Source organism: Dermacentor andersoni, chromosome 8 (assembly GCF_023375885.2).
Source record: "Dermacentor andersoni chromosome 8, qqDerAnde1_hic_scaffold, whole genome shotgun sequence".
NCBI classification, from domain to species: domain Eukaryota; kingdom Metazoa; phylum Arthropoda; class Arachnida; order Ixodida; family Ixodidae; genus Dermacentor; species Dermacentor andersoni.
In genome coordinates, this window is record NC_092821.1 from 117092332 (window position 1) to 117104380 (window position 12049).

A 12049-nucleotide genomic window follows, 5' to 3' on the forward strand; every position below is an offset into this window, starting at 1 on the left:
ACCGCCTCAGACGAGGTGATGGATACAAACACCAATCCGGCGTCTCAGACGCCGAAGGAACGGCGCAGCTCCCTCGAGCGCGCCCGGAAGTTAGAGAGATCGCGTTTCACGGGGCCTGGAAAGGTCTCGTGAGATAATCTAATCCATATTTCTTAGACACACAGCACAAAACGCATACATTATGGATACACAGTTAATACAATGGAACGTCAGGGGTTTACTCCACAACCTAGACGACATTAAGGAACTTTTACATAGGTACACCCCAAAGGTGCTGTGTGTCCAAGAAACACATCTTAAACCCTCACAAACAAACTTTCTCCGACAGTATGCCATTTTCCGGAAAGACCGCAACGAGGCCCTTGCCTCGTCGGGCGGTGTGGCAATAATAGTAGATAAGTGTGTTGCTTGCCTGCAGTTACCCCTTAAAACGCCCCTAGAGGCAGTGGCAGTCAGAGCAGTGCTTTTTAGTAAGCTGCTGACAATTGCATCTTTATACATTCCTCCCAACTGTCAACTCTCCAAAACTGAATTTGATAGCTTTATTGCGCAACTCCCGGAACCCTACATTGTCGTTGGAGACTTAAATGCCCATCATACCTTGTGGGGCGACTCTAGGTGTGATGCCAGAGGGCGTCTGATTGAAAATTTCCTATTCAGTACGGGTGCATGCTTGCTAAATAAGAAGGAGCCAACTTTTTACAGCGTTGCACACAAGACATTTTCATCTATAGATCTATCCATTGTTTCAAGTACAGTCGTGCCGTACTTGGAGTGGAATGTACATAAGGACCCATACGGGAGTGATCATTTCCCGATTGTTTTAAAATTAAGGAAACGGGACGAATGTTCTCCACATGTACCCCAGTGGAAAGTTGACTCAGCCAACTGGCAGCGATACGGAGAACTAACATATATGACCTGGGATGATATTCGTGCACTCAGTATTGACGATGCAGTCTCATATTTAACCGCATTTATTCTAGACGTAGCGTCAATATGTATCCCACAAACAAATGCATCGCCTAATAAACGACGTGTTCCCTGGTGGAACGATGAATGTAAGCAAGTACGAAAGAAACAGAATAAGGCTTGGAATCAGCTCCGTGACTCTCCGACAATCGAGAACCTTATCAGCTTTAAGAAAATAAAATCAGAAGGAAGAAGAACGCGCCGCCGTGCCAAAAGGGATAGCTGGCAAAAATATATTTCCGGCATTAATTCGTATACAGACGAAAGAAAAGCCTGGAACAGGGTAAACAAACTAAAAGGCCGTGAAACTCATCCACTACCATTAGTAAACACACAAGCAGACACTCTTGAGGAACAAGCTGATTGCCTAGGAGCATATTTCGAGCACATTTCCAGTACATCTCATTATACAGATACATTCCTAAAATACCAGCGACTAGCAGAACAGCTGCATTTGAGTCGGAAGGGCACATCCAATGAAGCATACAATCGTCCATTTGGAATGGCTGAGTTCCAGGCTTCACTGAACTGTTGCAACAAGTCCGCTCCAGGAAGTGACAGAATATTGTATGAGATGATCAGACACTTACACCCTGAAACCCAAAAAACACTACTGTCACTCTTCAATTCCATGTTCTCTGCCGGCTACATTCCTTCTGCCTGGAAAGAAGGAATTGTAATCCCTATTTTAAAAGAGGGCAAGGACCCTTCCTCACCCAACAGTTATAGGCCTATAACTCTGACAAGTTGTCTATGTAAATTATTTGAGAAAATGATTAACCGCCGCCTCATCCATTTTCTTGAAAGCAACAAGATACTCGATCCCTTTCAATGCGGTTTTAGGGAGGGTAGATCCACAACAGATCACCTTGTCCGCATAGAGACAAATATCCGAGATGCCTTTGTCCACAAGCAATTTTTTCTATCAGTATTTTTAGATATGGAAAAGGCATACGACACAACCTGGCGCTATGGAATCCTCCGCGACCTGTCTGAAATGGGAGTTCGAGGCAACTTGCTGAACGTGATTCAGAGTTACCTCTCCAATCGCACGTTCCGTGTTAGAGTTGGTAACGCTCTGTCTCGTCCATTTACGCAAGAGGCTGGTGTTCCACAGGGTGGTGTGCTGAGCTGCACTCTTTTCATTGTCAAAATGAACTCGATCCAGACTGCCATACCACGTAGCATGTTTTATTCTGTATATGTGGATGACATCCAGATAGGTTTCAAATCATGTAACCTAAGTACCTGCGAGCGGCAAGTACAGCTTTGCATAAATAAATTATGTATGTGGGCGGACAAAAACGGTTTCAAGCTAAACCCACAAAAAAGTACATGCGTCCTGTTTTCTAACAAGAGAGGTATACGTGCGGACCCCGCAATAGATCTAAATGGAGAGCGGCTATCTGTGAGCCATGAACACAAATTTCTAGGAATCATTTTAGACAGTAAGCTTAATTTTGTACCCCACCTGAAGTATCTGAAATCAAAGTGCCTCAAGACTATGAATCTTCTGAAACTCTTATCACGTACATCTTGGGGAAGCGACAGACGGTGCCTTCTAAAACTTTACAAAAGCCTAATATTAACACGGCTTGACTATGGATCAATAGTCTATAATTCTGCTGCACCAAGCGCTTTGGAAATGCTAGATCCCATCCACCACCTAGGTATCCGCCTTGCTACAGGCGCCTTTAGGACTAGCCCTGTGCAAAGCCTCTACGTCGAGTCAAACGAATGGTCATTACACTACCAAAGGACATATTTAACTTTCTCCTACTTCTTGAAAGCTAGATCAGATGTTAAACATCCTTGTCATTCCACTATACTCGACTTGTCCACTGCTAGGCTGTTTCGTAACCGCCCGGCCACTAGGCCTCCTCTGTCCCTCCGGTTGGAAGCACTCTCAGAAAATACAGGGATCCCTCTTTTACACAATGTCCTAATCGCTCCTACACGGCTTCCACCGCCTTGGGAGTGGCAGACTATAAGATGTGACATCTCTTTCTTAGAAATATCCAAACAAGCACCTGAGGCTCACGTACAATCTCATTTTCTTGAACTTAAAGAGAAGTATTCCTGTGACGAATATTACACAGATGCTTCGAAGTCTCCAGCTGGTGTTGCTTACGCAGCTCTCGGACCCTCATTTTCAACATCAGGGCCACTAAACCCACACACCAGTATCTTTACGGCAGAAGCATACGGTATACTTTCGGCTGTTAAACACATAAGGCGCAGAAATGTCGCTAAGGCTATTGTCTTTACAGACTCATTAAGTGTCGTGAGAGCCCTTATTAGCTTACGAAAGCATAAGAATCCCGTTTTGAATGAGCTGTATAGCTTGTTGTGCTCCGCATATATCTGCAACCAAGCGATTATCCTATGCTGGGTACCTGGCCATAAAGGTATAAAAGGTAACGTAGCTGCTGATGAAAACGCTACGTCAGTGAGTTTTAGCGACACAGATAGAAATATCCCTATTCCTGCCGCAGACCTAAAGCCCTTTTTGCGCCGTAAATTGAGGAAACATTGGCAAGCAGAGTGGGATACACAAACATTGAATAAGTTACACATTATAAAACCAACATTGCGGAATTGGATAAGTGACAAAACAGCACGGTACAAGGAAGTACTTCTTTGCCGTTTAAGAATAGGACACACTTACAGTACTCACTCCTACCTATTGACTGGCGGCGATCCTCCTACTTGTAGTAGGTGCGGCGATAGCCTGACTGTCCTCCATGTTCTTATCCAGTGCCCTGCAATAGAAACAGAGAGGAAAAAGTATTTCCATTCTGCATATCGGGAAAATATACCACTTCACCCTGCATTTTTTCTTAGTGATGAACCGCTTTTTAAACTGCAAATAGTTTTAGATTTCTTAGCTGAAACCGACATTCTGAAAATAATTTGGCCAGGAAATTTTAACACGTGATTACCAGCCCTTGCATTCGAGGGCCCTCTTGATGATTGAGTGTAACTGTTGTCTGGTCTTATGTTTTTATCAAAACACAACTGCCATCGTCCATATCCATAATTAATCAGTGTCATTATTTTACTAGCTATATATTTACGTCATTTAGAGCGAAAGTTTTAGGCCCTTATACAGCCATGTCACACCTACCATAATAAATTCACTGTCCACGCCATTCAGAATAAATTCTTTAAATTACCATTTGTCATGGCGCTCTTTGGCCATAACTGGCCCTTGCGCCATTAAAAACCACATATCATCATCATATATATATCCGCAGTGCGAAAAGTGGCATGACATACGATGTCGCACGTTTCTTCGATATATATATATATATATATATATATATATATACTACGCAAATGCCAGCTAGGTTTAATTGTATGACAACAGTGGCAACCGCTGTACTTTCGCTGCGAATGCAAATCTTCAGACACAGTGACACTGTTTCTATAGGCCAATTTGCCAAAAAGTATGTTGATCCTCTCTGAGGCCGTCCAAAGTTAGCATGTTTGATTTCACAAGCCCAAAATTTTGCTTCTACCGCAGGAATTCATTAAGGAAAGCTTAAAAGCGTGGGCGAAAATGTGGCAGGATATCGAGGCCTCCAGGAAGAGAATCCGTGACCTGGGCCTCAGTGCGAAAAGTGGCATGACATACGATGTCGCACGTTTCTTCGATGACGTCAAAATGAAGGTGAGTCGTGGCTACATGCTTCTCCACAGAGCTTCTTCACTGCAGACGCTGCAAGAGACATGGGTCTTTGAAAAAGTCAAACATTACAAGAATGAACATTTATGCATTTAATAAGAGATGCGGCTCTCATTTATGGGGAATAGTCAGTATCAAATTTTTGAAGTATAAATTTTAAAGCTTATTATTTACATAAAGTAGTCATTATTTACATATAGGTGAGAATTCCTAGGCATAATTAGGACTACTGAATGATCTATAAGTAAAGGCCAACTTTGACAATTTTGATTGGAAGAGAAAAACACATGTATGCGCTATCACGATCTGAAGATCCATGTTTGAATCTAGAACGGACGCCACCCATGGGTTAAAGTAATTAACCCGCTTTTGCTGCACTGTACGGGGTAGCATGACGGTGGGATGAGGTGTACCTGTTCGGAGAATCGAAATGTACTGCTCCCTGTCCGTGATGAGCTTCTGCTTCAGCCTAGCTTACTGCTGGTTGCTCTCGACGGCGGCGATGAGCCTCCGCTTCGGCGGCGCGAACTGCAGGGTCTTCTCGGCGGCGGCGATGAGCTTCTGCTTCAGCCTCGCTTACTGCTGGTTGCTCTCGACGGCGGCGATGAGCCTCCGCTTCGGCGGCGCGAACGGCAGGGTCTTCTCGGCGGCGGCGCTTAGCCTCTGCTTCGGCGACGCGTACTCCTGGATCATCTCGACGGCGGCGACGGTAAGCTTCTGCTTCGGCGGCACGCACCTCTGGATTCTGACGGCGACGGCGCTGAGCCTCTGCTCTAGCAGCTCGTTTAGCAGCAGCAGCAGCAGCAGCAGACGGAGGACTTCCATCGGTCGTCTCGCTCATGGCTCAGAAAGAACTGGCAGATAATTTCGCAGTGGCGAACGGCAGCGGCAATTTCGGCTCGGGCGGTGCACATATACAGATCCGCCGCCACCGATCTGGCTCTCTGATTGCCACCGCACAGGGCGAACGGCAGCGGCAATTTCGGCTCGGGCGGTGCACATATACAGATCCGCCGCCACCGATCTGGCTCTCTGATTGCCACCGCACAGGGGTTGCATTGGAGGAGGAGCGAAGAAAGGAATTAAGTTCGAGCCGGCGCTTTGACAACCGGAGACTCGCAGGAAGAGGGGGGAGGGGGGCGGCGTGTACACCCAGCGGCAAACGATGGGGGCAGAAGCGCGCGCAGCAAGCGGACAACACGATAAAGGGAGGAGGGAAGAGATAGCAGCGACTGACTGATGCCGCTGACGCCGATAGTGAGTCAACCCCAGCTGCGGAGTTGGTTTCAGGGACAACGCCGCCGATGCCGACACAAACAATGATACCCTCGCTTCCGCAGCGCTAAGAACCAGGTCTAGCCGTGGGAAGGTGGTCACGTATTCGTCGACGTGCCGGGGCCTACGTGAAATAACCGGCGCGTCGGCAACTGAAGAGCACCCTATCCGCCACACAAGAACAGGGGGGGGGGACCCTTTCCTCCTCTTTCTGCATGGGGGCGACGGTGTTCTATGCAGTCACGTTATCTTGACTCTCTAGCGGCGTCAGCGGCATCCAGCGGTATCAGTCGGTCGCTGCTAGCGCTGGGGGGATGAAAGGGGGGCGGAGCTGGTTACGAGGCCGACGACAACGCCGACGACGACGCGAAACCCAGGAACGGACGCCAAAGAGCTGCGCTCTAAAAAGAATCCAGATAGTACTTATGCGCAGGAGCCCCATGCAAACTTTTACACTGGAAATACGAAGGAAAAGGTTATGAGGAGCTTGCAGATTAAGACATCGCCTTCGCTTCGGTGTTCCATATAAACTCTAAGTGCAATACAATCGTAGCCGCTCGCCGTGCCGTGCATGTGCGAATGTGAGCCTGCGATCGCGTTTCCATCTCGTGCACGCAAGGGAGGTAAACGGGCGCGAAGCGTAGCGCCTTGCGACGCGCGCTAGGCTCCAGGGAAGGGCAGTGAGGGTGGGGGGCGCACCTGTTACGAGCCGCAGTTTCTTGAAAGCCGTCTTGACTGGGCAGATAGTCCGCCGCTCGCTGTGTTTTTACGTCTCAGATCGTGGTGATGGGGGCGATAGCACGAAGGACCATTGGCACGCGGCTTCTGCCGCGCTTCGTCACTCCAACGTTTTGACAGGGTGTTTCCGTGGTCATTCAGTAAGGTTTGTTCATGTTTGCTTGTGTGCGCGTGACACCAGGCTTATTAGTTTAGTCTGGCCTATATTTACAACTTTTCACGGCCGGTAAATCTTCAATCCTCACGTCGTACAGTTCTCTACTGATTTGATATGGCAATCGGTACTTCAATTTTTGGCCAGGATATCTGCTTTTTTTGATACCAGAACTCGAAAACAAACGCTGCCTCTACCGCTCGCTGGCAGTGATGACGTCTTTAGTCTATCTCAGAAGAGGTATGTTTATATAAATATAAATACATGAAATATTCCCACAGGATCTCGTCTGGCAGTTCTGTAAGCATGCATAAACATTGCTGTAAGCATGCATAAACATTGCGGCGCTTGCTCAACTCCGCGCAGCCCGGTGTAGTTATCAACGTTGTGGAATTTGATGCGACTAGTACAAACGACAGCGCTGCGGCGACACGAACTGAATTAATGGATCAAGCAATCTATTGCAGTTGCGGCATAATGTGGGGTGATGGCATTGCGATTATTATCAGCCGTTATCGATATTTAGCGGCTCACCCATATGCATAGAACCATCTTCAACCGTGATAAACCGACCCCCTGCGGTGGCTGCATAAGGTGCGGCCGATCAGGCCCTATATTGGAAATGATCTGCGATGGTAACAATGTTCCTCGAGGGCCGATAGGTGCGTGTGCACACTGGCCCCTATATTGAAAGTGATCTGCGATGGCGGCCGATTGCGGCGAATGCTGACTGCGATAGGCAGCACGAAGGTGAATTCACTCGGTGCTACGGTTCCTCTCTGAAAAGCGGTGGTCTTACGGGGTGGACGAACAGAGGGACGGACAGACGGATGGTTTTCCTTATTGAGGAAGCGTACTGTACAATTGGTTACTCATTTAAAGATAAAATGCAAAACCAGCGCCCCTCCTGGACACGACTTTCATTTCAACATTCTGTGACGCTCGTGGCACACTGAAAATCTCCGGAGGACATGTCCGAGATTTACCTCATATTCGTTAACCACATGCGCGGATCATTTGCTGAGGCACCATTTGGAAGCTGTTAAGAAATTGCAGATTATGATTACTACTTAATTAGTACATAAGTCAAAATTTAGCCAGAGTGGATTTCGCAGTTGGGGTTTTAAAAACTGTCCCAGACGTCTTCTTGCAGTGGCACTACGCCACATGTGGAAATTGTTATAGCCCAAGCATGTAAGTAAATGTTTAGGAATCTGTAGAGCTTTCGCCGCAAGAAGAGAGGAGGAAGAGAATGAACAGCTTTGGTGGCTGGACTGGACTATTACTATCGTGCTTCTCCTCTAAATGAAATCATTTCGTTGTAATTTTTCGTAACAATATGTTGTTTCGAAAGCATCCCTAAAATTTATGCTTTGTGTGTTGTCTTATTATCATACAAGGTTATCAATATGTGTGATGAGTGCGGTGTATCATGTTTAGATAGGATTGTAGCGAAACAGCAGCACAGTCACATGCTAGAGATATGTGTACGTAGCAATTCCTCCAAAAAGGAAAGTGGATCTGCTGCGGGTGTTATGAGACGACTTTGATGTGCCTTGTCTGCCAGCTTTCCGTATTTTTTCCGTACATCCTACTGGCTGTATCTTGCATTTTATGTTAAGGGTATCGTCGAAATAGTCCTCAGGCCCATAGGCAGAGCTGCCGACTTGGAAAGCGCCCACATAATTGAGCTCTCAGAGGCATAAATGCTTTACAAGTCAGCTCTTCTTAACCACCAATACGTATGTTGAATAGAATTGAATTAGCGAAGAAGACAGGCATGTAGTGATGACGACAGACACAGCGCTGATGTCTGTCGCGAGGTATGTACTGTATGTAGGTATTGTAACATATTGTAATGGAGAAATCAGTTTGTTTTCGTGGAACGACGCTATTACCTCTCGTGGAATAGGCGGTGAGTTACTTCATGCCGTTGGTGTCGGTGCTGTGAGTTCCTGTCGTACGTGAGCCTACGCGTGTGCTTTGCCATTGGACATTCGGTATTAAATTTCGTATGGGATTTGTATTGGGAAATAATTGTACTCCCTCCGTAATATACCTTTAGCGTGAATGACGGTATGCTGGTCAGTATGTGTGAATGTGCTTAATATATTGGAAGGCCTCAAAAATATATCTATCATTTCGAGTTTCGGCGCGGCCGATTGAAACGACGGTCCTCTGGTGAGGTTCCGTTTTTACTGTTTCTTCAATCAGGGACAGTGCCGTCGCATGCAGTCGCTGTCCTTGAGTTCCACCAGGTAGTTCTACCTTGAGCGTCCCAAATTATCCAACTTGGGGCGCGCAAGGTGTAACTGCTTGACAGAAAGCATCGTCATTCACGGCCTGAGCCATTCCAGGACAAATCTGCAGTAATAGCTTGTAGCCAACATCGGTTGCCACGTAAGTTCTGTCTTATACATTGTGTCAGCGCTACTACGTATGCCAAGAAGTCAGTGCTACCGATGTAAACCTGTAAACATGTGCCTGTCAATCAGGGGCAATCTATCGGGCCTTGCACCTTTCAGTAGGTGGCCTAGTTCCACTAGGTAGCAGTGTAACTGGTCTTCGTTAAAAAAAAATTCAAATTGTCTGGGAATAATTGAAGCCTTCCAGATAAAGTAACACAATGACCCATGCATTGTATATGGAACCATGAGTGTAATAGTACGTTTTAATCATAATGTGCCTGAAGCACACTGGATGTAGTGATGCTTTGTGCTGGCGAGTAGGCTTGAGGAAAGATTGCGTATATATGTCAACAGTAAAGTTAGCGGAAAAATCATCCTGTGTACTGCGGGTTTCTTGCGTATGCATTTCTATCTCTGGTGTTCATCTCAGTTGACCATTTACTAACAGGCCCAAGACTTCGCTCGTACCGAATGTAGATCTAAAGCCACAAACAAACGAAAAACAAATGAACGCCAAAAATCAATGAAACAATCTCATGGTGGTCGAATTCTCAACTTTCTGATCCAGGCCACGTACTGGTCGAGCTGTGCATGGCATCTCATCTTGGGATTGCCTGCTTCTATCATGGCACTGACTCTCGCTGTGCAATTCGCACGGGCTGCAGTTCAGCCACGACATTCCAGGAAAGACTGGGCCACAGAAGGGTGAGCGTGTCCTTCCTACTAACGTTAGGATTTGGCAAAGAAACCCGATGTATAAAAGTGCCTTGCATTCAACGGCATTTCTCTCAGGTTAAGTTGGGCACGGCGCCAAGAAAATGTGTGGCGCGAGGTGAAGAGAACACAGGACGATTGCCCTCCTCACCTTCCTGCCGGCGATTGTTTCTGTTTGGGCAATTAAACATAAGGTTATACAAATTCGACGAAGCTTTCAGTCTTCGCAGTATTTCACCTAAAGTATAACAACCTCCTATATGAATACAGCAATTAAACCGTCAGTCGCCAGCAGCTGCGAAGCAAGTGACCACGGCGATGGTCAGACCTGGGACGCAGGAGAGGGTGCTAAGGTTCGTGGGCCCGGACAGGCCGCCATTGGAATATGCACCTGGCAACGTTTAACGCTAGAACTTTGTCTAGTGACGGGAGTCTAGCAGTGCTATTGGAGGAATTAGCAGGCAGTAAATGGGATATAATAGGACTCAGTGAAGTTAGGAGGCCAAAAGATGCATATACAGTGCTAAAATGTGGACACGTCCTGTGCTACGGGGGCTTATCGGAGAGACAAGAACTCGGAGTAGGATTCCTGATAATTAAGAATATAGCTGGTAACACACATGAATTCTATAGCATTAATAAGAGGGCAGCTCTTGTTGTGAACCTAATAACAGGCACAAACAGAACTCAAATTAGCCTAGACCTGAGGCGGGAACGGAAGGAACTGGCACATAAGAAGCCGATCAATGAGTTAGCGGTAAAAGGAAAAATAGGGGAATTTCAGATCACGCTACAGAACAGCTATTCGACATTAACTCAGGAAGCGGATATTAGTGTTGAAGCATGAACGACAATCTTGTGGGCATCATTAAGGAGTGTGCAATAGAAGTCGGTGGTAACTCCGTTAGACAGGATACCAGTAAGCTATCCCAGGAGACGAACGATCAGATCAAGAAACGCCAATGTATGGAAACCTCTTTTCCTACAGCTAGAATAGAACTGGCAGAACTTTCGAAGTTAATCAACAAGCGTAAGACAGCTGACATAAGGAAGCATGATATGGATAGAATTGAACTTGCTCTCAGAAACGGAGGAAGCCTAAAAGCAGTGAAGAAGAAACTAGGAATTGGCAAGAATCGGATGTATGCGTTAAGAGACAAAGCCGGGAAGATCATTACTAACATAGATGAAATTGTTCAAGTGAGTGAGCAATAGAGATTTATACAGTACCAGTGGCACCCACGACGATAATGGAAGAGAGAATAGTCTAGAGCAATTCGATATCCCCCAGGTAATGCCGGAAGCAGTAAAGAACGCCATGGGAGCTATGCAAAGGGGGAAGGCAGCTGGGGAGGATCAGGTAACAGCAGATTTGTTGAAGGATGGTGGGCAGATTGTTCTTGAGAAACTGACCACCTAGTATACGCAATGGCTCATGACCTCGAGCGTACCGGAATCTCGGAAAAACGCTAACATAATCCTAATCCATAAGATAGCGGCTCTAAAGACTTGAAAAATTATAGACCGATCAGCTTACTGTCAGCTGCCTACAAACTATTTACTGAGGTAATCGCAAATAGAATCAGGAACAGCTTCTGTCAAGCAAAGCAACAGGCAGGATTTCGTAAAGGCTACTCATCAATAGAGCATATTCACACTATCAATCAGGTGATAAGAAATGGGTGGTATATAACCAACCCTTATATATAGCTTTCATTGATTACGAGAAAGCGTTTGATTCTGTCGAAACCTCAGCAGCCACGGAGGCATTACGGAATCAGGGTGTATACGAGCCGTATGTAAAAATTTGAGATATCTACAGCGGCTCCACAGCCACCGTAGTCCTCCACAAAGAAAGCAACAATATCCCAATAAAGAAAGGTGTCAGGCAGGGAGATACGATCTCTCCAATGCTCTTCACAGCGTGTTTACAGGAGGTATTCGGAGACCTGGATTGGGAAGAATTGCGGATAAAAGTTAATGGAGAATACCTTGGTAACTGGCGATTCGCTGATATTGCCTTGCTTAGTAACTCAGGGGACCAATTGCAATGCATACTCACTGACCTGGAGAGGCAAAGCAGAAGATTGGGTCTAAAAA

The 12049-nt window shown here is 46.3% G+C and overlaps 1 protein-coding gene and 1 long non-coding RNA gene across 2 annotated transcripts in view; one reads left to right on the forward strand and one right to left on the reverse strand.

The window, feature by feature from the left end:
* LOC129384331 (uncharacterized) overlaps window positions 1-12049 on the reverse strand; it is a 119505-nt gene that overhangs the window by 54621 nt on the left and 52835 nt on the right. The window lies entirely within an intron of this gene.
* LOC129384330 (uncharacterized) overlaps window positions 1-12049 on the forward strand; it is a 463248-nt gene that overhangs the window by 19380 nt on the left and 431819 nt on the right. Inside the window, exons 5-6 of the transcript XR_011896111.1 lie at window positions 4499-4645; window positions 9804-9940. The gene's annotated coding sequence lies outside the window, so the exon portion shown is untranslated. The remainder of the gene's footprint in view (window positions 1-4498; window positions 4646-9803; window positions 9941-12049) is intronic.